This window comes from Mauremys mutica, chromosome 7 (genome assembly GCF_020497125.1).
Source record: "Mauremys mutica isolate MM-2020 ecotype Southern chromosome 7, ASM2049712v1, whole genome shotgun sequence".
NCBI lineage: Eukaryota > Metazoa > Chordata > Testudines > Geoemydidae > Mauremys > Mauremys mutica.
In genome coordinates, this window is record NC_059078.1 from 14,107,588 (window position 1) to 14,130,315 (window position 22,728).

The following is a 22,728-nucleotide window of genomic DNA, read 5'->3' on the forward strand; positions in this document are numbered from 1 at the left end:
GATGTGTTCTCTGACCTTAAAATATTTTTTTTATTCTTTTTGATCTCATCATATGTCATTGATTAAAAAACAGTGAAGGTCATACATCAGAAGACATCTTTTCTAACCTTTCTGTGTTCTTCCATTAACAATAAGCATTTCTCTTTTTTAAATCCTATTGCCCTCTTTCCCCCTCCCCCACCAATTTGAAGAGGGATGTCAATAGTGTCACATATAGGGTGAGCAAGGACGGAGGATTTTGGGGGGGGAGGAAGGAGAGGAAGGATAATATCTGTTACACCAGATCCAGGGAGGCTTAAAATAATCTCTGGCAAACAACCAGAGAGATGAATAAATATTCGTATTATGCATGAGTAGATGTCTTAAAAATATAACATTCTGACAGGTGCCCATAGGGCTGTTTATTAACATGCCATTGTCAGAAATTCTGAACTTCAGTGGTTTTCGAAACCGATCAGAATACATTTTTGGTTTGTTCTGTTAGTTCTAAGTGAACACTGTCCTGGCCTTTGAGACCCAAATTCTTGCAAACCTTGCATGTATGGTTTGACCTTTACATTAAAAAGCAGGGATTGCAACTTTATGGATAGGGAACAATTCAGCAGATATTATTAGGAGCTGTGTAGAACACGGGTTGTGTTTACATGCAGCATATACATATTCATTTTCAGTCATTTTTCCATTTTCTCTGTACCTGAGGCTAAATGTTCCAATTCTTCCATGACATAAAAAGACTTAGTACTGAAGTGTTTACATGACAAATAGAGTAAACAGTGTTAGGCATATACTGTCGAATGCTGGCTTATTTGTACTTTAATGTAGTCACATAAGTGGCTTTTTATAGTGGTAGCTCTGAGCTGCTGGAGGACTAATTCAGATTTTAATGGCAAAGCTGAATACATTAACTATAGAGAGACTTTGGGAAAGGGAGCTCCTTTAGTTACCACAGTAGCAACTTATTTCCAACTAGGTAGCTCCCCTGCGCACCACAACTGCCAATCCTGACTCCTGTCTTCTGCCTCTTTCAACTCCACATTCTCAGAGTGGGCGCATGCAGCCTGCTGGAATGGTTCCCCCGAGCCTTGCATTGTCAATGGCTAAGGGAGGACCAGCTTCCTTCATCTTCCCTGATGTGTTATTTTGTGTCTTGTTTACGTGCACAAGTCGGATACCATTTGCTTGCAGAACGGCTTAATTACCAACAGTTCCCTTCTCACTCGGATAGCAATGACTAATACACAAATGAAGTTTCTCTGGTGCGCAGGGGTTCCGGCGGGAGCCATGTAAACAAGCTAATTAAAGCAAATGATCTTGCTACTGCTCCCTTCCCAAAATAAGATAATCCTTCCGATACAGCTTGGTGCCTGTGAGTTACACTAAATACTTACATGAGTTTGTGGCAAAATTACTTTGACGTACATGATCGTCTTAATATGATTTAGTCCTGTAACTTTGGAGAAATGGAATGATGATATCAGTTCTTAACACTCAAACTATGTAAACAGGTGCAGTGTATACCTGTTTTGGTATAACCCTCTGTATCATGTAAAACAGCTTGTAAGTCCGAAACAATATTGGTTTAATTGTTCGGCCAAGTTTGGTAGTATATGGCTTCACAGCAGAGGCCTTTGCACTATCCTAACAGGAAATAGTGATGCTGCAATGATTATTGAACTAATGGTTCGTAAACTGTGATTACATTGGAGAGATAGGGTCGTGTTCCTCACTGCCCTGCACCTTGTACTACTCAGTGTATGTAAAACACTACACATTCCAAATGGTAATGATTTGCATCCACTTTGCCTTGGTGTAAATAGCTAGATAAAGTTCAGGACAAGGGACAATCTATGGGGTTTGTAAGTAACAGTCTGGTGGGAGTGGCTTTATCACTTCCTGGTGTCCTCTATCACAGTAGGTAGGGATAGAGTCAGTATGTTTTGTAGAGTGATGTTTCATGCTTACATGCTACCAGGGCAAGGTCAAGTTCTAATTACATTATTTACCGGTTTCATTTTGGGAGTAGGGTTCCAGCTACCATTGTGCCAGCATTCAAAGCAGTGAATGGCTTAACAGATTTAAATAGTTGTTTACTTTTATTTTTGTTTGTGTCTCAGACTAGCTTGCATCCATCTCATATTGGCTGCTTTGGTTTTCAGCTGTTTACCTCCACGCAGGACTAATGAGCAAAGATATGGCCAGTAGGTGTATTCCCACCCTGGAATAGACTGAGATAGAGATCTTTGCTAACAGCCTCGGCTCTCTCCAGCAGCTCGGGTTTGGATTCTTTTCTCCCACTCCCAGCGAGAATGTTACTTTGCGGATACACTGATTTAATGAGCTGTTTTTTAAAATCCTGTGATTTGGCAAAATTCATCAAATTCCTCTGAGAAATATTTACCTCCATTGTCTGGGAGCTTTTCAGGGATTCTGTATCTGACAATTCATGGATTATTGTAATTAATTATTGTAATACCTTTGATACTGTTCAGGCTTGTATTAATCAGTATTGATACAGGCTTTATTGTCCCACATAAACCACATCCCTGGTCTGGAATGGTCTTGCAGACATTAATTTGCAATCTATAACTCTTTTGTCTTTCACACACACCTTTTGTTTGGACACTTTGAAATAAGTGGTCAACTTGCTGCCATGTGCCAGGCTGAGACAATATGTCCTTACCTCATGTTTTGTATTACACCCATAGAACCCATGTCGATTTGCACTATTGTATCTTGTTTTAGTGGATGTGAAATAACTGTTTTCTCACCTTCAAAAATTAAGATTATGCCATCCAAGATAGAGCTGAAAAGAACTTAACTGTCTTGTTCCAAAACTTCGCTGCACTAGAAAAACGTTGCTGTCTAATGTCTGGCCATCTATCCAATATTGCATGTTTCAGAAGTTTTGTTCTGAAAGTGATTGGTGCTGGAGAATTTAGTGTTTCTTCAAGTGATTTAATTTTTCTATAATAGAGTGATTGAGCCAATACTAATGATCACACTTGCAATCAGATGGAATTGCTTTTCTGCTTGTGCATAATGCTCTTCAGCTTGGTCTGAGTGACTTTGTTACATTCAGGAGTAGTCAGCCTTTCTGAGGCTCTACTGCACCAAGGCCATTCATAGAAGCATCTGTTTGGCAAGGTCGACTTTTCAAATAAAAATGCAGGAAAACACTTTGGACCGGGTTAGGTTGTGAAAAGTTCCTTCATATTATGGGAAGCAGTGTCATGTTCTTTATCTTAAATGGAATTCGTTGACTTGTTTTAGTATGGCCACGGCGGTGCATTAATTTCAAACAGTTTGGTGCAAACTTTACCAGCTACAGTTGTTAACTTTGAGAATGTAATGTAACTCTGCTCCTTTATGTGGTTGTTTCATGTTCTTTATTAGAATGATTTAAACTGGATTGGTTTGATCCCATTTCCATCAAAAAGTGTTCCAACTAGTTTACCTCCAGTACACACAGCATATCAGACATATCACTGAGGCTGCTTAGAAGAAGAAGCCTCTTCTGTATTGCATTGCAGTAGAGTTTTCAGACCCTTGCAACTCCTTCATAGGTCTCATCACTCTTGCATTGTAATTCTTCTCATGGTCGGATGATGCTTAGAGTGTCAGATTTCACGTTGTCAGCTGGATCTGCAGATAACCCCAGTTTAATAACTGCAAGATTTAAACATGAAGCAATGGGCTCAAGTTGCAGTGTGGGAGGTCTAGGTTGGATATTGGGAAAAACTATTTCACTAGGAGGGGGATGAAGCACTGGAATGGTTACCTAGGGAGGTAGTGGAATCTCCATCCTTAGCGGTTTTTAAAGCCTGGCTTGACAAAGCCCTGACTGGGATGATTTATTTGGGGTTGGTCCTGCTTTGAGCAAAGGGTTGGACTAGATGACCTCCTGAGATCTCTTCCAACCCTAATCTTCTATGATTCCAGATCCATAACTGAAGATGCTTGAGTGTTCATAACAAAAATCTCAGTCCTCAGCATGTCTGCGTTTCTGCTTATATTTGTGCCTTATACTTTGTCATTTAGTTCCAGAGCCATAGAAACTCTTACCTGTACAATGCAATGGAACCAGAAGGCTGAATTTGCCGAATACAGCATGTGCTTTGGTATAACGTTTCTTTGGGCTCTCCAGTGTCAAGTTTAAATCTAACATTATGAGATCAGCAAATGCTTGGCCTGTGCATGACAGATTTGTTTCTCAAACATTAATGCTGATTATATCAATTGTGTTGTGTTCAGCAACTTTGTCCTTTATCATGTATTGGTCAAAAATATATATGACTTGGTTTGAGTCATATCTACATGCCTTTCCCAAGTTTTTCAATGTATTAAGTTTAGTACAGTGACCACCATTTTTGGGGTATATTATTTCATTTACAGGTCTTTAACTACAACATTTCTGTGCTTTATGGATATACAAAGTGCAGATTTTCTGCAAGTGTTTGAGCTGTCTTTCTGTAGCCCCCTTTTTTTCCCCCCATCACTGACAGCACGTGCATTTTATCATCATGCATTTCACCTGCTATTGTTCCCAGTTATGATTGAGGTACTTCCTGAGACACATCTATATCAATTGTTTTTCACTTGAGGACAGCTGGACTCCTTGATCAAGAAGATATTCCCTAGGAGAGAATTTGCATCGAATACTTTACCATTACTCTAACCATTTCATCACTGTCTGCATAGTATTAGCCACAATGTTTGACTTAAGAATTCTAAATCACTGGTCAAATGTCTCTTTGAATTATTCCCCATAGAATTTTTGTCTAAAAAAAAGTCTGAATTTGCTCCAGGCATAAGGTATATTTCATATTTACCAGAATAAGATTTTAGAACCTTATCATCCTCTTCACAGATGCTCTGTGAGTTATGACCCAGTCTTTCACCATATCAATATAATAAATTGCTGCTTTTTCCTTTTCTCTGAGATTTGTTTTGAGATGGTGGTGCTTTGTGACTTGCAGTTGCTTTACATTTCTTTCCCAGTTGACTGATGTACATCATCCAATTTTAAACTCCTAAAAAAGTTCATCCTAGCGCCAGCCAGGAAGTCTGCTTTGAACTGTGAAAGTTAGTATGATCAGGCTGTCATTTCCAGAAGCCCTCATCGTTCTCTCTGACTCTGCCATTGAGAAGAGAGCAAGTTTCAATGGCAACTGAATGTTGAAATAGAGGGGGATATACCTGTCATGCTGCCTGGCATGGGTCACCACTGAGAATGCCACATTCAGGGCAGACACCCCAAAACTGGTGGTTATTCCAACATTAGAGTTCACCAAGTTGGTTAAAAAACTGAACTCTTGTATCACCACACTGGTTAACAAGAAGATAAAAACACAGTCCCCTTAGGCATCCTAGTCCCCAGCTTACCACCCAGACAACTGGGCTTCTGTGATTATTAAAACCAGAAATCACATATAAAGATCTTCCAATCCCAAAGGATCAGACACGCACCCCAGGTCAAAGTATACTTCAGATCTTACCCCAAAAATCACACATAGCCAATCCTTTAGGAACTAAAAACTTTAATAATATAAAAGAAAAGGAAAGATAGTTATTAAGAGGGTAAATGAAATGTGCACATTACAGTTGATTTCAGAGTTTGTAGATCAGGATAATACCAGTGATGTTAAATCTGGTAGTTTACAAATAAATTTCTTTAGATCATACAAAAGATTAGAGCCAAAATGACAGCTTAGCTGTAGTCTGTTAGAGTCCTTTCATGAATTATCCAGGGCAATCCAAGAAGTTACTTGGACATCTCTGTCCAATAGCTTAAACTTTCCCTGTTTAAAGTTCGACAGACTAGAGATGGCAGGATCTTGCCCAAGGTACAGTATTTATAGCTCTCCGGCAGGCTGACAAGCCTCCTTACAGAAATTGTCACAGCAAGTTGGATCTTATTGTTAAACTACGACCCTTCTTTGAAATTAACCTTCTGCTTCCCATGCATAAACAAACAAACCAGATACTGTACATTGATTTACATAAGGTAATTGCTGGCCATTCATTATAACAGGGATGGATATTTGACAACCATCAGTTATTATCATTAGTCCTCATGCATTATATACACATCTTTGGTTTTAAGACTGATTGAGTACAGTCACATACATCATCTAAAGAGACATGAAAATGATTTGGCATCTATAAGCTGATTTGGTGACATTGTTAAACTTCTAACAGGATATAGGTAAACACGGACAAATATATTTAGCATTTACTCTTGATTCTTATCACTACACATGAACAAGTTAGTGATTGCTAGTCTAATTAACCTTTCTTTGATACTCACACACAAGTGAATTGTCCTGATTTCAACCCTATAAGGGTCATACTGGTTTGCCAGTGTCACAATACCCATTCAGAAAAAGGCATAGTTTCTGTAGACCAGCAATCAAAGAGAGGCAATTTGGGCTGCCTATGGCTTGTTTTTTGGTAATTATATTTGATGGCACACTGCGTGTTGTCAGCTAGTATCAGAGCCAAAACTATTCAGTTACCCATCATCAAGAACTTTAAAATGGTCAAAAGAGGGGTGGAAAGACAATTTTAAAATATTAAGTAGTGGAGGACCATTTTTATGGGAACTCATCGTATATATGTAAGATGTGAGCATTCCATAAAAAATAATACTAGTTTAAAGAAATAATTTTGGGTAAAGAAATCCCAATTTTGGCTTAATGTTTTTAAAAACAAAAAAAACAACCACTGTTCATCTCATGCTTCAACAAATCCAGATTTTTTTAGGTAAAATTCTATGGGGAAAAATACAGGGGATATAGAGACATTTGACCTCTGATTTATTCATGGTTTTGTTTTGGTTTGTTTTGTTTTGGTCTTTCTTACTTAGTTTTGGAATAGAAATATAAAATTGATTCCAACTTTGGTTTTCAGTAGATAGACCATGTCTGTCCATTTCTTTACCACTTTCTAAAGAAAACTGTGATAATTTTCACATAGTCTGTTGACTACTTACCAATGTGTGTAAGTATTGAAAAATGTTTCCTGTCGTCTGACTCATAAACAGTTAGAAATCAGTAATGAACACTAAATTTTAGCAATTAACAAAAGCAATAACATTTGGCCATAAAATTGCAACTGAGTACATTCTCCCTAATTGGACTGTTTCCAAGGACACCAATTATTTTCTAGGACACAAGTGTCTTCTAGTAGGATTAAATATGATCCAACGCATACACTGTATGAAAGAAAAGTTTTTAAATGAGAAAGTTATCCATTTCACTGATCCTTCTTTGTCACCTCCCCAAACTGTTGTAGCCATACTCCCTGGGGCTGTCGTTCTGGTAGTGGATCTTCTAAGCCAGTGGTTTACAACTGTTTTTCATTTGCAGACCCCTACAAAATTTTGAATGGAGGTGTGCACCCTTTGGAAATCTTAGACATAATCTGTGAAGCCCCGGGGATCCATGGATAACAGGTTGAAAACCACTGTTCTGTGGTAACGAGAACCTTTCGTGGACCCACAGCCGTAGTCTGCCTCCCTCCTGGGGTCTGCAGACCACCGGTTGAAAATCACTGTTCTAAGCTAAGCCTGGTCAGTAGTTGGACAGAAGTGAAAGATGTGTTGTTGATGTCCAGTAGGTGTAATTTTGCAAGAGCAGTATTACAGTTTCAAGCAGAATTCCAGTGTGTTGCCTAACTGCATTTCCCCCATAGTTTTAGTTGGGGTAAATTATTCTTCACTTTTTCTCCTAAATACAGTAGTTGAAAGTCTCATTGTAGACCACTTTGGGATCATCATTGTGAGACACAAGTCATTTCCACTCCAAATCATATATGTAGGCTCAAATATTCAGAAATCATCTTCAGAAATCAAAATTTGTGGGGGTATGCATTTTATGCATGCAAAACTTGCATTTAATAATACAAGGTGCCTTTCACCTGAGGATCTGAAAAAGTACTTTGGAAACATTGACTATCGTTCAGAGAACACCCTTTTGAGGTAAAATAAATTGCATTATTTCAGTATCTCCATTTTTCAGATGAGTAAATTAAAGCACAGAGATTGCAAATTGTCCAAGGTCACACAGCAGAGCCAGGATAGAACCCAGGATCCATGCTATAACCTTTGAATCGTATTCCCTTCACCCCTCAAATTTTTGCAGACACTGTTAAGGAGGACTGATGAAAATGTGACCCACAGAGTATAAAGTGTGTGCGTGCCATAGAATGTGTGATTTTTACCATCCTCGTAGTTCTTGTTAGAATGTCTTTTCCTTTTGGTTTTCTTAATGCCAACATGACAAGCAGTACGGCCATGGACCATTAGCACTGTGTTGTAGTAGAGAAAGGTCAGTAACTTTCCATAACATTTGGTAAAGATTTTAGCAAACATAATGGCATACTGAACGTGGCCCTTGTTTAGAGCCCCATCCAACTACCACCGAGTTTTTCCATTGACTTCTCTGGGAGCTGCGTCAGTCCTATAATTGGTTAACAACTGTATATTGTTATAAAACTGCATTCCTTTAATTTATGATCATTGTTGAACAGAAAGTGCTTTGAGAAAAAATGCTTGTTTCTTGCCCTTTTTACATTTAAGTTCAACTCTGATACCTAACGGATTTAAAAAGTGAATAGAACACGCTCAGGCAGCTGAATTAAAGTGTAAAGTATAATACTTTTCACTTAGGAAAGGCTGCTCAAATGAAATAGATTACTTTTTTTTCTTGTAAACACTTACTGATCATAACAAATAAAACTTGTAAACATAATATGACTGTTTAGCCTCATTAAACTTGTAGCAGACACTTAATTTTTTCAGGCAATTCAAATGGTCGTCTGTAGTACTGATTTAGTTTAATTGAACCATATTACCATGAGCAGATAATAAGAAATATATTGAAGATATCCATCTGGCTTGCATTGAAAACCTTGTGCATTTCATTCTCCATGGCTGTCACAGGCCTTACTAATTGCTTCATTTTGGCTGTTTTACAATCAGTATGATTTAGCCATTAATGTGATAAAAGTCTTACTGGAGAAAAGCTAGATATTAAAAAGCATAGATCTCTGACCTACCTCACTTGCCAGTTTTGGACTTATCTCTAGCATTATTAAAGTTATATTTTTAACAGCAGAAATAAAAATATATTGACTCCTTCTGAGCTTCTTCTTTCAGTTCAGTTTCTTATTTTGCCTATCCAACTCTGATTTAAAGAAAGCTGGGTGCTGTGAAATGTCTATTCCATTAAATATTAAATTCAGAAGGATTTTCCTCCCCCATTTACTCTTTTAGTCAATTAGTGGTTTTAAACCAGATAATTGCACAGATAAATAAGCATGTCAAGACAGGAGCAAGTGTCTTGTGTTTCTAAATATTTCTGTTTCAGTATGTAACACTTATGGGAAAATGACTTTTTAAAAGAGGTCAGCCATATGTCTACATTCCCTGTAGAAAAGGAGAAGTTTTTCCATTTGTCGCCCTGTATTTTCAGCTTAAGCCCACAAGGCATAGCTAACAAATTTACACAAGCTCACATGTTAAGACTAAGAATTATTACAACCTCTCCTACCATAAAAAAAAAACTTAGAATAATTCATAAAAAGGTTCATGACTTCCGTTTTAGGAATTTACTTACCCTCTCAGAGAAAGGAAGAGGTTCAAGAGGTCTCACTTAATTTCACTGTCAATAGATGATTCAGTCGATTTGCCTGTCGTTGAAGATCAAATGCATATAGCAGTTCAAAAAGGAGATGACCTGTAGGTTAAACACAAATGCTCAATGAGATGAAAGCAGGTTAATTAACACTGTTTCATCAACTTGTTCCAATTTAGTTTAACATTCTCCCTTTCAGAAAGGTTACAGTATTTTGCAGTTTTCTGAATACAAATGAAAGTTCAATGTTATTAAAATGAAAGCATTCTCAAAGCACACATAGTTGTTTTCTGATATATATCTGATGCCTACTTACATCTGCATCTGAGCGTGTATGTGTACGAGCGAAAATATCAAGAATAAGTTACTTTGCACATGGCCAGATGGAAGCTGTTTTAATTGCATAGCGAGGGAAGACATGTAAAGAGCAGCAAGGGCTGGTTAACTGAAGATTATCAGCATGGTGAGTGTGTTTACAATAAAGCGGATACATTTGGTTTATCATCCTACCCACTTTCCTCAGCTATCAGTAATAGAAAGTAGCTCAACTTTTGCTGGACTCTGACTTAGGGAAATGAGAATGTTTGTAACTTATAGCATATGAGAGAATCTTTGAATCCAGTAAGTCAGGCAGTGACAACGTGGGAAGAAGGCCACATATGCCTTTGACAGATTAAGTCAGTTGGAGGTAGCTGCAGGGTTAGAACAGGAGTGATGAGCTGACTAACCTTTCCTTCATCACTAAGCTCTGACAGTTAACAATTTGTACAGCTAACGCCAATGTCTGCACCATAAGAATAAAAAGAAGAGTCCATTTCTAATTGGATACAGTAGGCCAGATTCTTAGTAGTGCAAATTTGAGTAGCTTCATGGACTTCATGGAGCTACATCAATTTACACCTGCTGAAGATCTGGCTCAGTGAATTTGTATGTTTGTTTGTTCCTTTGACTGTTTTGATTCTTATAAAGTTAAATGTGACGGCTGTGCGGCCATGGCTTAAAATTCCTACTGTCCCAGAACATCCCAGTGCAGGAAAAACCCACATCATAGGGGCTAGTCAAACTGAGTGACTTTCAACTCTTAGCATGTCTTCCTACTCATCCACTCCAGTCTGAGGGGTGGGGTTTATCCCTTTCCAGAGCAGGCAGGGAATAGACCTCCAAACGCATCACTTTTACAAGGATCCCACAGATCTGGGCAGGGTAGGGGAGAGAGGGCAAGGGACTCTGCAGGATTGCCTCATATCTCCTTTGCCTTGGCAGCATGACTTCAGCAGGAGGGAGAAATTGCAGACAGGGTCGCTGTTCTTTTATGCTGTTATTTCCCTGATATTCTAACAGGAAAGGACATCACAGAGAACAGCACAATCCCTCCCTGAATATGCAACCCTGACTTGGAGGAAAGGGAAAGCCTGTCATCAAGTCAATGGCTGTCAAAGTGTGGGGAGCAATCTGACTCCCCTCCATTCATGTTACTGAAGGAGAATGGAGACCTAAACCTAGATATTACACACATTGAAAATGTGACTGAATGTCTCAGTGCCTGGTGATAAGCCAAAGGGAGCAATGGGGGGGGGATGGGAAAGGACAGCAGTGGCAAGAATTTTTCAGTGCTGAAAATTGTACCCAGTGAAATTTGAAAACAGTCACTCTGAAATCAGAGTAGCAGGAAGTCTCTTTCTAAAATCTAAATTACTGATCTAATGAAAAACATTATGTAAGAGCTGGGTATTATTATTATTATTGTTGTATTTACTAGAAAAAAATAGAGAGAGATGTGGTATAGTGATTCACTCACATCTCAACACTGGAGGCCTGAATTAATATCCTGACTTAGGTTACAATAGAAAGTGATCTTAATGATTTACGGCTAGACATAAGTTGCCCAGATATCCAAAGTGTCTGATATATTTCAAGATGACTGATCTTCTCTGTTCAAGAGAACCATGAATGTGAACGGCAAGGAGTGGTGTTGCAGATAATGATTAAAGGGCATCAGCAGAGCTAGGTCGGATAGCTACTATGGTAGCTACTAGCACTGGCCAAATTCATCCATGGTTTAACTGCGTTGAGGTTGGGATGAATGCCCCAGTATGTCTTGGAGCAGGTACCATCTTTTCTTTATACACCTCTACCCCCATATAACGCTGTCCTCGGGAGCTAAAAAATCTTACCGCATTATAGGTGAAACCGCGTTATATCGAACGTGCTTTGATCTTCCGGAGTGCGCAGCCCCGCCCCCTGGAGCGCTGCTTTACAGCGTTGTATCCGAATTTGTGTTATATCGGGTCGCATTATATCGGGGTAGAGGTGTGTATATATATATATATATATATATATATACAGTGCCTAGAACAGCTGAGCTCAGATCCCTTATTATTGTCTATACCCAATGCAAATAATAAGTAGTTACAGCAAAACCTAACACTTTTAGGCTGTGGCTACACTTAGCACTTCAAAGCGCTGCCGCGGTAGCGCTTTGAAGCACTAAGTGTAGTCAAAGCACCAGCGCTGGGAGAGAGCTCTCCCAGCGCTGTCCCTACTCCACCTCCCTGTGGGGAATAACGGCGCTGGGGCTTTGACCACACTGGCGCTTTGCAGCGCCGCAATTTGCAGCGCTGGAGAGGGTGTGTTTTCACACCCTGCTGCAGCGCTGCAAATTTGTAAGTGTAGCCAAGCCCTTAGTTGCTCACTTTTATGAACACTAAACCCACTCTTTTATTTAACCATTTAAAAAATTCTTGAAACTAAAGTTTGAAATATGAAAATTATTTTACATGTTGGTATACTATAGTTTGTCTCTGTTTGTATATCTTTATAAGTTAGCTCTTGAGTCTCATTATGAAGTGATCTACATAAGGAAACCTGTGATTGATTTGGAGTAAAAATCTGTGAAGGGGGAGCAACATTAGGGATGCTTTCTAATAATGCTTCATATTGTACTATTAGTCAGGAGTGGGAACTGGAGATTTTCAGCCACCTCTGAAGGAGGGATGATCTTGAGAGTTTTTTATTCTACACATGATTTTTCATTGATCCTTCCACTTTTCTCCCCCATCAATGCCAGGAGGTTATCAGTAATAGAAGAAAAGCTCAGCTATCGAAATAAAAGTTTGCTGTCTCAAGATCTGTCAATGGGACAAGGAAACATTAATCAGTATCTTGCAGGATTCCCAAGTAAATTGAGAAGAGGTTATCCTCTTCACCAGAAAACAAATTAGTCTCTTCTGAGCATGGAATTTTTTAAAAAAAGGTTTGTTTTGGAGGGTTTTGTTTGGTTGGGCTTCTTTCAATTCTTGGCATTTGGTTCTTTTAGAAAGATGTGTTTTTTCTTCTGTGTTGGATGCAATAATAGGGCAAAGGATCAACAGGATATAGGCTAAAGATGTATTTTAAAATAAGAATTATCTACACTTATATAGTGGTATTTCCCTCTATTATGCGGTCATGTCCCAGGGCCTACTTGTCATTCCCCGGTTGGTCCATATACAGGCAGAATGTAACTTTACATGGAGGGCCTGATCCCACACTCCTTATCTTTTTGTGCAAGTCCCAAATATGTTAGGTTGGAACCAAACCAAGTGAGCTGTAACAACCACAGGTCGTGTTATGACCTACACCTCTGCATATATAACAGTAAGTTAATATAGCCTGCAGTCTAGTTTGTTTCTTTATTGTATTACAAAAGCACAGTGTGGTTTTTAGTGTGGTTTCTAAAAGGCTTAAGGGTCTTAGACTTGACATTTGTGTTATAGAATCTTTTCTTTCAGGGAGCTATTTGCTAACACTTCTACTAATTTTCTTCTAATTATAAAATAGTGGCAGCAGATGCTGTTTAGAGGAATACTTTGGTTGAAGTCATCTGTGGGATTGACTCAACAACCCAACCTGCAGAGAAACCATCATAATAACAAAAGGCTGTTGCCACTCATTGCTGAAAACTGAGGTGGTAATTTTTCCGGAGGAGAAATAACTGTAGGTCCCAGTGTGAAACTCTTTGCTTTGTTCTTCTTTTACAGTGTCTTTTGTGTTCCTTCACAGATTCCAATATACAATAATAGAATTTGGTTTCCAGTAAAATCAACTCTGATAGGCCACTTCCTGTCTGATAGTCCACTTCCTGTCCAAAAGCATTTTAAGGTTGGAACAGGGTTTTTTGGACACAACGATGGGGAGGAGGGAAGGAGAGGTAAATTGTGCATCAACTCAGAGATAAAAGGCCTGATTCTCAGCTAGAGCTAAGCAGTGTAGCTCTCTTGAAGTCAAAGAAGCTAAGTCAATTTACACCAGTTGAAAATCTGCCTGACTGTGTTTTTACTTTAAATGTAGGGCTGTGAGTTTTGTTCAACTTGCTAAATAGAATAAATACTGGGAGTCCGCCCCAGTGATAGTTCTGTTTAAAAAAAAATTAATACTTTGTGGCATTCAGTTCTCTGTATCACTGAGGGAGTCACAGATAGAGAAAATAATTGAAAATTGGTTAACTAGTATGAAAACACTTACTGTTCTTTATTTTTGGAAAGTTTTTCTTCACCCCCTGGTGTCTCAGGTTGCTGAATTGAGGGCCGCATTTGCTAATTTTATCTTCAGACATTTCAGCATAGTCCTTTGATGCACATTCTATAGCCAAGACTTTCAAAAGTGTCTGGTGATCTAGGATGCCTAGATTGTGATACTGCCTAAGGGTCTGGATTTTAGAAAGGACTGATAAGACACCCTTCATTGGTACTTCCAGTGGGGCACCAAAAAAGTGAGTCATTAAGAATTACTAATTAACCCCTGTAAATGAAAGACAATATGTAGCTGTATTTAGATATGTTATGTCAGCAGGTGGCACTGTTACATAGTCGTGGATGTTCTTTTTCTCAGTGTGCAAGCACTGTTCAGTCTTGGAAAAAATGATTGTATTATTGTTAGTTTTGTTATGTAGTTTCTTCTTGTGGGACTTACGGCAAGCAATAAGATGGAGCTGCTCTCTGCCTTAATCTTGCTAGTTAGGGTCAATTCTTGTGGCAGAGTTGCCCCTTGGGAGCCAGGCATTGGTGTTCAGAGTGAGATGCCAGAAAGTGGATTGTTTGTGTGCTGTTTGTGACCATGACTGTTCAAGGACTGATGTATCTATTGTAAAATAAAAAAAAGTTGCACTAAGACTATACCTAGACTCCACATCATTGATTTCTCCTCCACCAGGGAACCAAACTGCAAGGCCCTGATATCTGCTTCTGCTCAACAGAGGACGATAGATAGAATTTTGTCTTTCACACCTTGAAGAAGTTTGTAAAACTTGCAACAAATTGGCATGAAATCAGGAATATTTTATTTTTTTAAATGTGCAAGAGGTGTCCTTCAGTAACCCAGTACAGTTCAAATGAAATGTTATGGCCAGTAACTGTGTTATTCTGGGGCAAAACAGGAACTTTTGTGAAATAAACATTAGAACTTGACTCCTAGCCAAATGGAAGAAAAAGGAGATGTTTTCCTGTGGCTTTATCTGCAACATGAATTGAGATCTAAAAGCCAAGTGTGTGGCCTTTATATTTTTTACTATAACATCTGAGAGACAAAATACTTATCCGTTGAGTATGATCCCCTGAAATAGATTGTTGTCACCCCCTAAGACATGTACAATCAAAATAATGGCACCAGGATATGGGCAGCTATATACCAAGATAATGCTCCTCATCCATTCCCAAACACACACATGCACATATGCATGTGTCCATATACTGGCATACAGCTGCCCCATATATATATTTGTGTCCTATAAAATAATACAAAGTACAGATTTGTAAAGAAACTTCATTACAAAATATAATACCTAAGAGTTTTGTCTTAATGAATAAAACTGACACAAAATACAGCTTGAGGTTTTTATCCATTTCAAGCAGCCAGATACAACAGTTAATATTTTACATCTGATTAACATTGCACAACATCTGAGCAGGAAGAGAAGGAAATGAGTGAGAGAAGATGGGAAGAGGGCAATATAAAAGAACTGAATAGGGAAAAATCAGAAGAGAGGGGTATCCAGTTTTGTCTCATTATTACCTTGTGCCCTCTCCCCCGCTCCAGTAATATCTATGTCTTGTCTAGACCAGGTCTACACAAGGAAATTAGGTCGGTATAACTACATTGCTTGGGGTTGTGAAAAATCCACACACACACCACCGCCGAGTGACACAGCTAAACTGATCTAATCCCTGATGTAAACAGTGCTAAAGTGACAGAAGAATTCTCCGTTGACATAGCTACCACCTCTCAGGGAGATGGAGTGCCTATACCAACAGGAGAAGCCTTCCTGGTGGCATAAATAGGGTCTTCATTGAAGCACTACACGGGCACAGCTGTAGCATTTTAAGTATCAAGCTGCCCTAATAATTAGACCGTAAGCTCCATGAGGCCATGGATGTCTGTTCTGTTTTACAGTGCCAAGCACAGTGAGGCTCCAGTCTATGACTGGGGCCTTCTGTGGCTACCACAATACAAATAATAAGTAATAATAAATTCATTAACTTTGATTCCAGCAACTTCAGCTTTCCGGGAAGTGGTCATCAGACAAAAGGATAGTGTCCGTAAGTGGCTGAGAGTACGATAGTCTATATAGTAAATGTCCTGGAAGGCCTAGATGTTTGCCTAACCCTTGGGACCAATGACCAATTCATGGTATGACATCCATGATACTAGGGATTAGAAACTAATGCTAACGTTCATTGGAAATCCCGGTTTTCCATTGATGTCTAATGGTATTCTTTAGCTTTGGTGACCCCGGAGATATTAGGCTTTAAAAATGGTTTATTTTGATCTTACTGTTGCATGTTCACTAAATCCTGAGCTTTAGAATAACTTCTTAGCCTACATCCTGGGTATGGCGGTAGCAGAGCAGAGATAAATATGGTGGTGTGATGGGCATATAGAGAAATGTAAGAATACATACAGCTCCATACAAATGCACAAACTATATTAATCACCTTATAGCTGATGTGTTTGAGTGCATGCATATTAGTTATTTTTTATTGCTCACCTGTAGCCCCTTGAAAATTTAAGCCAGCGTTTCTCTGTATTTACAATATCATTCTAAACATATTTTAAAACACCACAAATCAACAATCTCAGCAGGCTACATTGTTCAAAGTGGCAAAATTCTTTTGGATGCCGGGCATGTGACAGTAGAACACACTGCATGTCATCACATTTGTGCAGTAACAATGGCTCGTTGCAAGGGGAACTGATGATTGATCCTTGAGTGACTTGTAATTTATCAAAGACCAGATATGATTGCTCCTGTATCTGATTAACCTTCCTTGTAAGATGGCCATCATTTTTTGTAATGACAGTAGATTATTCCATACTTGCAAAGATGGATATCAGCTAGTATTAATCAATAGCCCACAAAAGGTGACACCTTGAATTCACTAGTTTATCTATAAAGTCTGTCACAAATGGTACAATCATTTGTCAACTATACCAATTTCATATACGGTACTTCTGAAGTGAAGTGCCTTTTATTTTAGTGCAAAATACAAAGCGATACATGTATAGCAAAATGTATGCTTTGTTTTCCTAGCGTAATCAGGCACCAATGCTGACTGCTACAAAAGAGCAAGTAAAAATTTCTCTGAGTGACAGGTTTGATTGTCATTTCCAGACCCCATTACATAGGATTCTCTTTGTCACATTTGATTTAATAAGATAGCATTGCACAGGATAAAATGGAGGTTAAAATGAAGTATTGTTCCCTGTTCTTACTTAAGAAACACCCTTTGTGCTCTCTCTCTGAACCAGATATATTTTCATTTATTTTTGTCTTCATGGTGTTATATGGTGCATCCCTCCCCGGTATCCTTTGATGCAATTCTATTCTTAATGTGTTTTCAGATTTAAATTAACCTTCATTTACTATTCAGCCACACAAAGAGTGTGTATTTCAGTATGCAGAAATGCTTGTCTGCTGATTGACTGCCTGGTCCTTTTCTGGGAGATGGGAGGTGTTAATTCTGGGAGGGAGACTCTTACATCATATTTAGACAGTTTTCAATCTCTGGGAAGCTTTTTTCCAATGTCGTTTTAAGAAATGCATTAATAAGTTGTACGAAAACAGCCGTTCAGGTATGAATGGAGCTAAGAAGGAAACCGCCCCTCTTAAAAGTGAACAGATGGACAGCATAGTAGGAAAAGCAATGGAACAGTATTTTGCTCACATTTTACTTAAATAGAAAAATTGCCCATGTTAAAATGAAATGGATGGTCCTAACAGAAAATGGCTCAGGAGACACTGTAACATACATCTAGAAAGTATATAAGCTCTCTCTTTATAAAATGTGGTTCTAACGTAGCAAAGACTAAACATGTTAAGTTGCCAGGGTTGAAATCATGCAGACCCCCACTCAGGAAAGCATTTAAGCATGTGCTTAATTGCTGAATCGGGGATGAACTGCTGAATCAGGACCTTTGCTCCTTCAGGAAAGACCACATCTCTCCCCCTCCAAGCCTCACTCCCAATTATATACAGAGCTATAAATCACTGACATCCCTTATTACAGAAGAGCATGGCAGGAGTATATAGAAACACTATGGGTTAACTTTTCAAAAGCACTTAAGTCCTATTTTGAAAAGTGACTCAGACACTTAGGAGATTAAGTCCCATTGACTTGTCATGAGACATTTTATTCTATATCTGGCAATATCATACTACTGCAGAAAATAATCAATAACAGTCAAATGCTATACATTTTCTTATATGGATCATGACTTACAAATCAGTTCCTTTGCTTGAGAGCACACATGTACAATGGTTCATTGTACAGAAAACATGGAAACATATACTGGTGTATGAAAAGAGCAATCCTGAGTCTCATTTATGATATGTGGACCATTCTGTGCTGTTGCCTTCCTGTAAGATTGACAGCATATAAGTGAAAGCAATGCAGGTGGATGCTGTGATATTGTAAAACAGAAGATTTTGTTTAACCGTTCACCTTTGCTCTGACCTTTCCCCGTTCCTTACTAAAATGAATTTTGGCCATGCCCCATAAACTATTCAAACAATCCATTAGGATAGCTGTAGAAATTAGCATAGCCAACTATCACATGTTAGTTTAGCTATTCACCGGTTATTAATCTTCTCAGTTCAGGGTCACATTATCCTGTCTTCAGCATTTTTCACAGTGTCTGATGATGTCTAGAGTGTTAAGAGGTCTCAGAAGTTTGATAGTCACCAAGCTTCAGATGCTTTTGACTTTGTCAATTGGCAGTTCTTGTATAAATGTTGCATTAGCAAATTAAAAAAAAGGAGGGGGGGATGCTGCTTGTCTGAATATTTAGTGTATTCCTGTAGGTGATTTCCAGTCTTTGATCACATATCAAAAGCAGAGTGATTTAAATGCTACTGTTGATTTGTATTATCTCTAGTCACTGTCTTGTCCTGCAAGGTCTTTCATAGATTGTCAGGCTAGAAGAGACCATTATGACCATCTAGTCTGACTCATACATAACACAGGTGATAAAATGTCACCCATTAAGAGACCTGCATTATGACCAATCATTCTTGGTTGAGCTAGAACATTCTATTGTAGAAAGTCATCCAGTCTTGATTTAAAGACTCCAAATAATGGAGCACATACCACATCCCTTGCTAAACTGATCCAATGGTTAATTATCCTCGCTGTTGAGAATTTGCATTTTGTTATGTCTTTGTGGAATGCAGGCATATGCTAGGGAACTGGATGATGATTATAGATTTTTAAGGCCAAATTCAGAGGTAACATAAATGACAGCATAAGTTTACGTGTCACCTCATCGTTGTAAGTGGGTGAATTTGGTTCAGTCATTGGAATTTACTTTTTTATTGTGTTTTCATTGGGTCATTACTCTGGTCCCATTTACCTGGATAGGTAGATATTCTGCCTGTGTTACATGGATGCCTTAGGCTTTTAACACTTCAGTTTAATCTGTATCTGCTAGCTCACATTGCCACTTTTAAGGCAGTCATTATTTTCTTTAAAAGTTTGACAAATTTGATGATTACACCAAGACTGTTGATGAGCATATTTGCATGATAACCCACGTTTTATTTCTGCCTGCTCAAAAACAACAGTGTGGCATTCAATCTTCACTGTCTGCACAGGCAAAAATGTCACCTACTTATGCATGTTTAAAAAAACAAATCTGTGTGTCTTTTTACTCTCTCTTTGCTGTCACGGTGCTGACTGTTATCAGTCTGCTTCTGGGGGCTTTTCCAACCACTTCATATGGTCCCCCATCTGCTTAATCTCTCTCCTTGTTTGTCAATATGCCCTTTTGTCACCAGCATCCTGCTTCTTGACCAAACTACAACTGCAAGTACTTCTGGTTCCATCACATTATCGTCTATAGAAACAGAAGAAGAGGTTATTTAATTTATATCCTAGCTAATTTATATCAAAACACTGGCAGACACCCAAATAACCCTTTCCCGGAGAATTAAAGTCAGTCCTAGCATGGCAAGGGAAAAGGCCACTGAATTATTTACATAATAGAATAATTTAGTCACAGACCAAGAATGACCATAAACATCACTCATAAAATAGATCACCACTGACTCCAAATATTTTCATTTTCACTCTTTTCCTGCTTTATTCTACAGTCTAGAATTTAGGTGGAGGTGTACAGAAGTTGTTGCAGCTTTGTAATTCTCTTGTCCTTTTTGAAAAATTCTGACTTCTTTTTTTCCTAGAACAAACCTTGAAAATATGTTTTGAAATCACACACACACCCTCTCCATGTAAGGTTTCCTGTTAAACTTACATTCAGGCACCAAGTGTGGTTTAGTACCAATATTATGCCATTAAAATATTCCTGGAAAATGGTGAGATCATCTCTTATCTTACTGGTGTTTTGTTACCCTTACAAGACAACCTAGCTTCTTAACCCCTGATGTTGAAGCCAAAAGTCAGCAAGCAAAATTTCAACAACACCAAAATGACCTAAATTTGAAGGTGCAAACATCTGCTCACTCAGGTGAGATACACATGCAAGGAACGCTTTAAAATTCTGCAGTTTACACAAAGGAAGATAAGACTCAGTCTTACTTGAAACCAACATAATGCTCTACAATGCAGGGCAAAATCTAGGGCATGCTGTTTTGGTATGCTGCCCATTATCTCCCTTCATAATAGATTTCCAAAGTAAGACACATCCAAGGCAAAATGAAATGCCTGGGAGCAGTTTCGGCTATATCCGTCTAATCCCTGGTCCTTGTCAATTGAAACTAAGTAATGGAGATCTTTGAACAGCTACTTATGGCAAAAATAAATAAATCAAACAAAAATATTTCAAAAATCATCCCCAAAATTCTGGGGTTATAATTTATCTTTTAAAAAATGAATTTACATCTAAATCCTTGTAAAGTTGTATGAGTGCCTAAGCAAAAAATCAACTTTGAAAGTTAATTCTGATGTTTGCATCAGAAAATCAGGTAGTTAAATGGGTGGGGCTTTTATTTGCACTTGAAAATCATTCCATATCCACAACTGCAGGCACAATTGTTTGTATCTACAAAAATAGATGTGGAATGGAGGCAATAGAAAAAATATAGCCCTGTATCTGCTTTTGCTATGGGTATGCACATCAGGGTCAAGCGAGGCCTATGAAATCAGACACAAAAATGAATCAATGTAATTTATTGAACTAGCCTTTCAATATTGTTAATCAAAGTAATTTTCTCCAGAATCAACCATGAATGCACAATCAAAAGTGATAACTTCATGCTTTTGAGTGGAATTTAGTAAAAACTGTGGTCTATTATTCTTCCACGGGAGAAGCGGGGGTGGGGAGAGAGGTGTTCCTAACATTGTTAAATACCTGAAGCCATAGAATGGCTGGCCTCAAATATGTAGCTACTGCATAAATCCCCAGACCCACACAAAGGATGTTAAAACTTTACTGAACCTTTTACCTAACCCTGTTGTGTCTTATCTGATTACTGTACATCAACAGCAAAGGCAACATTCTGTCCATTTTCAATAGTGTTGGACTTGATCCTTTGTGCTCGGCATTGCTTTCCTTTGTCTTACTGCTTGTTTAAAGCAGCTGGTAATTGAACATAAACTCCTGCACTTGAGCATTCATGCTTGAACCTGAAATTACCTTGTCTTGACATTGGCTTTCATTAACATCTAACAGATGCCCTGGCATGCTCCAATGACAATACATGGTATAGGAAGTCAGCACATTGTGTGCTGAAATGGCCTTGGCCTATACAGCACTCTCCCTTCCAACTCAGAATAAAATCCTCTTCATTGCTTTCTCCAGCAGCCACTTCGGCCATTCTTTGCTAGAGCTACTCAGGCTCTCTAACTCAGGCATTGCCTCCAAGTCAGTTGCTAATATGTGGGTACCAAATGGTACCCAGGAGCTTGAAGAAAACTCCATGAGTTACCTGAGCAAAGACTCACTTTCTATCTTCCAGGTAAAGAGCCAGACCAGGTTTGTTCTCCCTCCATGAGCTAGCTTCTATTCTTATGTATGTAAAACATGGGCAGTAACCGTCCCTCTCTGTTTGGCACTGGTGAGGTCTCAGCTGGAGTACAGTGTCCAGTCCACTCTAAGAAACATGTATAAACTGAAGAGTGTTCAGAGGCAAAATACAAGCTGTCTAACTATACGGGTAATTAAGCACAGCAATAGGCTTCCAGGGAAAGCTGTGGAATCCCCCACACTGCCGGTTTTAAAGAACAGCTTAGACAAACACCTGTCAGGGATGGTCTAGGTATACTTGGTCCTGCCTCAGTGCAGGAGGCTGAACTTGATGACCTGTCAAGGTCCTTTCTGGCCCTACATTCTGTGATAATAGTCTAGTCTTCTGAAGGCTATAGTACTTCGATGTAAGTTTGAGTGGTGTGTTTAGCGTGTGGATGCTGGGTGGTGTTGATGGCATGTGATATGCAGAAGGTCAGGCTAGATGATCTCGTGGTCCTTTCTGGTCTTAAACTCTGACTCTATGAAGCTCTTTGGGGATCTGGGTCTGTGTCTTCCAATATGCTTATACAGTGAGAAGCATAATGCTAATCTTCTGGAGATGTTAATAATAGTGGAGAGCAGAGCGAGACCAGGTGCC

The 22,728-nt window shown here is 38.7% G+C and overlaps 1 protein-coding gene and 1 long non-coding RNA gene across 6 annotated transcripts in view; one reads left to right on the top strand and one right to left on the bottom strand.

The window, feature by feature from the left end:
* Positions 1-22,728, top strand: part of CNTN4 (contactin 4) — a 669,413-nt gene that overhangs the window by 605,129 nt on the left and 41,556 nt on the right. The gene's annotated exons all lie outside the window — the stretch shown is intronic.
* The window catches only part of LOC123374498, a 71,119-nt gene that overhangs the window by 29,719 nt on the left and 18,672 nt on the right, over positions 1-22,728 (bottom strand). For 2 of the 4 annotated variants that reach the window (XR_006581124.1, XR_006581127.1), the window contains exon 3: positions 18,401-20,000. This is a non-coding gene — a long non-coding RNA (uncharacterized LOC123374498). Of the gene's footprint in view, positions 1-9,617; positions 9,738-16,656; positions 17,077-18,400; positions 20,001-22,728 lie in introns of those variants that run through there. The other 2 variants (XR_006581125.1, XR_006581126.1) reach the window with 2 other exon arrangements.